Source organism: Equus quagga, chromosome 13 (assembly GCF_021613505.1).
Source record: "Equus quagga isolate Etosha38 chromosome 13, UCLA_HA_Equagga_1.0, whole genome shotgun sequence".
In the NCBI taxonomy this organism is placed as follows: domain Eukaryota; kingdom Metazoa; phylum Chordata; class Mammalia; order Perissodactyla; family Equidae; genus Equus; species Equus quagga.
In genome coordinates, this window is record NC_060279.1 from 85,829,200 (window position 1) to 85,834,193 (window position 4,994).

General features: G+C 53.1%; 1 pseudogene; it reads right to left on the reverse strand.

The window, feature by feature from the left end:
- Positions 1–3,656: 3,656 nt before the first annotated feature.
- LOC124250291 (olfactory receptor 49-like) lies at positions 3,657–4,675 on the reverse strand (annotated as a pseudogene).
- Between the last annotated feature and the right edge of the window lie 319 nt (positions 4,676–4,994).

Here is a 4,994-nt window from a genome sequence, read left to right on the forward strand (position 1 = left end):
ATGCCCCTGTAGGGGACTGGGATTGGCCACCCCAAGCTATGTGAATGTTCGGGTTAGGAGTGAGACCTGTCAATTTTTGGCATGAGGATTATTTTGGGCTGGTTACTTTTAAAAACTGCAGACATGAGGGCTGGCCTAGTGGCACAGTGGTTAAGTTTGCGTGTTCCGCTTCGGCAGCCCGGGGTTCACCAGTTCGGATCCCGGTTGCAGACATGGCACCGCTTGGCAAGCCACGCTGTGGCAAGCGTCCCACATATAAAATAGAGGAAGATGGGCACGGATGTGCGTTCAGGGCCAGTCTTCCTCAGCGAAAAGAGGACAATTGACAGCAGATGTTAGTTCAGGGCTAATCTTCCTCAAAAAGCCAAAAAAAACCCAGAAAAACCAAGACTGCAGACATGAGAGAAACTCTGAAAAGTAGAATTTACTTACCTTTTGTTAAGAGACATTCACATTTGTAAAGGAAATCTCCATCTGTAAAGGCGTCTCCCTCTCTGTACCAGGAAGAGGGGGATGACCTTACCTCTAGAAACTTATCAGTGAGGAAGGCAAGGACTTAAATCTTCATGGTAACTTTATTCTTGTTTACTGTGCTTTTCTGGTAATCTGTAACTGGCTCTTCCTACCCTCAACATCCTCCTTTGTCTTTAGCTGAGGATGGTATTTAAGGTGAGAGCTTCCACCATTTTGGCGAGTTACTCAATTTTTCTGGGTCTCTCCCATCTATGCATGTTATAAAGCTTTGTTTAATTTTCTCCTGTTATTCTGTCTCATGTGGATTTAATTTATTGTCTGGCCAGAAGGACCCAGAGTGGGTAGAGGAAATGTCTTTCTTCCCTACACCCCCCCTTCTTCCTTGGGTTCCTCCAGCACACCGTTCTTCAGGCCACATCATACACGTCTTGCCTCCTTTCTTCAAGGCCTGCCTGCAGCCATCTGCATGGGTGCATTCCCTACTTCATAAAGGGCTCAGCTGCAATGCTGAGAGAACATCCCAATCACCCAGGCCAGCCGAGCTGCTCCCACACCATCCCAGTTCACTGTATGCCCATTCTGATTTTTCTGCATGGTACCAATCACCAGCTAAAGATTTACACACACCTATTTATGCATGAAGGAGCCACACCAGAACAGGGTTCTATTTTATATAACATTATGTCTCATACCAGAGCACAGATGCATGAATTTTCTTATCCACCACCTTCACAAGCTTGATTGATTGTGCGATTCAAATGTTTGATCCTATCTCTTGACCATGACTGGTGTCGGAGAGGGAGAAATTCCCCCCTTTGACCCTTTCATGTTCTTATGTCTGGACTAACAACATAATTGACACAAGACCAGAGCAACAGGAGAAAAACCCAATTTAATACGTACATATGGGAGATCATAGAGAAAGGATGCTCGGAGAGTGAACAAGGCAGGCAGCATAGGTATCTTTTAGGCAAAGAAACAATAAATTTGTGAGGGAGGACAGCACAAAAAAACTTAGGTTTGGGGTATGTAATTAGAAGAATTTAAACAGAGTTTAGGCTTGAGGTAGTAAATTAGTAAAAGTAACAGGGTTTGATTATGCAGCTTCTCGGTCCTGAATTCTGTAGCTCTGGTGACTGGGATGCAGGAAGAGCATCTTCACGTGGGAGATTTATTTCCTGCTTTCAGGGGGAACAGAGACAGGGGGTCAGGATGTCCTTTTTGCTTCTCAAGTAACTTTAATACAAAATAATCAATATGCCAGTGTGAGATATTTTGGGGTGGCCTGTCCTGGACCCCCAACACCTGAGGATCAGACATCATTGTTCTCAAAATGCATAGAACTTAACCCACTCCGTGGAATCTTTCCTGGTTTCCATCTTTCACCTTGTATCCTTGCCTTGTGCCCGCCATGCTGGTAGGGCCCATGGTTTTCTGTGCAAACCTTAACCCCCATCTCCCCTCCCTAAGTTTCAGGGATCCCCCAATAACTGCTGTCTCTGGAACCAGACCATTTGCACTGGGACACCCTCTCCATCCAGAGTGGACGCCTTGCACCGCAGTTCTGCCCCTTTATCTTTCTTTTTTTTTTTTTAAAGATTTTATTTTTTCTTTTTCTCCCCAAAGCCCCCCGGTACATAGTTGTGTATTTTTAGTTGTGGGTCCTTCTGGTTGTGGCATGTGGGATGCCTCCTCAGCATGGCTTGATGAGTGGTGCCATGTCTGTGCCCAGGATCCGAACCAGTGAGACCCTGGGCCCCCAAAGCAGAGCGCTCAAGCTTAACCACTAGGCCATGGGGCCGGCCCCCTTTGTTTTTGTTTTTTTTCGAGGAAGATTAGCCCTGAGCTAAGTACTGCCAATCCTCCTCTTTTTGCTGAGGAAGGCTGGCCCTGAGCTAACATCCGTGCCCATCTTCCTCTACTTTATATGTAGGACGCCTGCCACAGCATGGCTTGCCAAGCGGTGCCATGTCCGCACCCGGGATCTGAACAGGCGAACCCCAGGCCGCTGAAGCAGAACGTGCTCACTTAACTGCTGTGCCATCGGGCCGTTCCCTCTGACCCTTTGTCTTGACTCCAGGCCATGCTCTGGGAATTTCCTCTTGCAGCTGTAATAGTGGGAAAAGCTGTGCTCAGCAGGTGTGACAAAGATCCCCCAAATCACAGTGGCTGGATGAGACACACCTGTGTTTCTCTCTCACAAAAGAGGTCTGTGGTGACGCAAGGCCAGCAGGTGGCTCTGTTCCCCCAACTCACCCAGGGACCCAGGCTGACGGGATGTCTCTCCTGTACTCTACAGATGGCATCCACACCTTGTCCTGAGGTGGCTGCCACAGTCGTCACCATACCCCAGGCAGCAGGAAGATGGAAGAAGTAAAAATGGAGAGCAAGCAGGTTTCTTACAAAACCAAGATCCATAAATCACACAGATCATTCCCTCATACCCCATCCTCCAAAACTTAGTCACCTGACCAAGGTAGTTGCAAGGGAGGATGGGAAATGTTGTTTCTGACCGGCCATCATGGCCTAGATAAAATTCAAGGTGCTCTATTGCTAACACAGAGACTGGATAAGCAGCGCGATCAGTGGTCTCCACCGTTACTGCCAGAGGCTGTGTTTTCCTAAGTAGAAAAGCAGTTCAGGGGCCGGCTCCGTGGCCAAGTGGTTAAGTTCACGCGCTCCGCTGCAGAGGCCCAGGGTTTGGATCCTGGGTGTGGACATGGCACTGCTCGTCAGGCCACATTGAGGCGGCGTCCCACATCCCACAACTAGAAGGACATGCGACTAAGATATACAACTGTGTACGGGGGTGGGGTTTGGGGAGATAAAGCAGAAAAAAAAAAAAGAAAGAAAAGCAGTTCATTCCGTATTCCATTTTCCTAGAATGCACTACCGTAACCACAATCGGCTTTTAACTTGTTTCCCCTTCTTCTCCCCAAAGCCCCCCAGTACATGGCTGTATATTTTAGTTGTGGGTCCTCCTCGTTGTGGCATGTGGGACGCTGCCTCAGCGTGGCCTGATGAGTGGTGCCAAGTCTGCGCCCAGGATCCAAACCATGGAAACCCTGGGCCAGCAAAGGAGAGCACAGGAACTTAACCGCTCAGCCAGGAGGCCAGCCCCTCACAATCAGCTTGTAAACTAGCATTTTTTTCCTCCCTCCTCAAGCGGGAAATAATTGCATTCATTGAAAAAGATTAAAAAGAAGCAGATAAGCAGCTCTCAGGAAAGCTTCTGCCCTGGGCTTCTCAGAAGAACACCCTCTCCCCTTGGTCAGCAAATCCCGGCCAGCTTTCTGGACCAGCTCATTCCCGAGGCAGGAGATGAAGGGGTTCAGCAGCGGCGACACGGTGGTGTTGAGGAAGGCAAGTCCTTTGTTGAGGTCCAGCCGCCCGGTCTGCGTGGGGCTCAGGTACATGACGGAGCAGCTCCCAGAGGTGAGGGACACCACCAGGATGTGGGAGGAGCAGGCGGAGAAGGCCTTGCTGCTACCCCCGAGGAAGGCAGGTGCAGGACGGTGGCGACGATGCAGCCGTGGGACGGGCCGGTCACCAGCACGGCGCTGGCCAGGGTGCGCACGGCCACCAGGAAGCGCACGGGCTGCAGGAGGCCGGTGTGGGCGCAGGCCAGCGCCAGCAAGGGCGCGCTGTCGCGGAAGAAGTGATGGAGAACGTCGGGGCCGCAGAAGGGGACGGAGAGCACCCAGACGCCGGGCCGCTGAGGAAGAGCAGGCGGCCCCCCCGCAGGCCAGCTCGAGCGCGGGCACACGCGCGTGCTCACGAGGGCTGGGGGCCGCAGCGGGCGGCGGCCGGCCAGGGAGCGGTGGGCGGCCGTCACCGCAGCAGCAGGGGCTCCGCCGGGCCCAGGAGGAAGGAGAGCCCCGTCTGCGCGGAGCATCCGGCCCGGGGGATGGTCCCGCGTCCCGTGAGGAGGTGGGCCGGCATCTGCGGGGGACGGCGGAGGGGAAGCCCAGCTCCAGCAGCGCGAAGTGCCGCAGGAAGTAGTACACGGGGGCGGCGAGGCGGCGGTCGGCCACCGGCAAGGTGACGATGAGCAGGTCCCCCGAGAGGAGGGTCGCGACTAAGCGGGGAGGAGCGCGGCGAAGAGCAGCAGCCGCAGCGCGCGCACGTCGGTGACCCCCGGGAGCACAAAGGCCAGCGCCTCGGTGCGGTTGGCCGCGCGGCCCGGCCCGGGGGCGCCCATCTGTGAGGCAGGAGAGCCTGGTGGTTAGAGAGGCGGCCCGAGGAGGCCGCCTGCGCCTGATCCTGCCTCTGTCTCTTAGCTTCTCCGGGTCTCAGTGGCTCCATCAATACTGCGGGGACAATATGTGTGCCCGCCCCATAGGTGGTTGTGAAGATGAAATGAGTGACAGCCTAGAACAGGGCTTGGCACATAATGCACACCATCCCCGATGCTACCTATTATCTGTAAATACGGGAAAAAGCATCATTTCCTTTCATCAGAAGAGTTTGCCTCTTGTCCCTTTGGAACTCTATTTGCTGAGTAAATGCTTTGCCCTGAG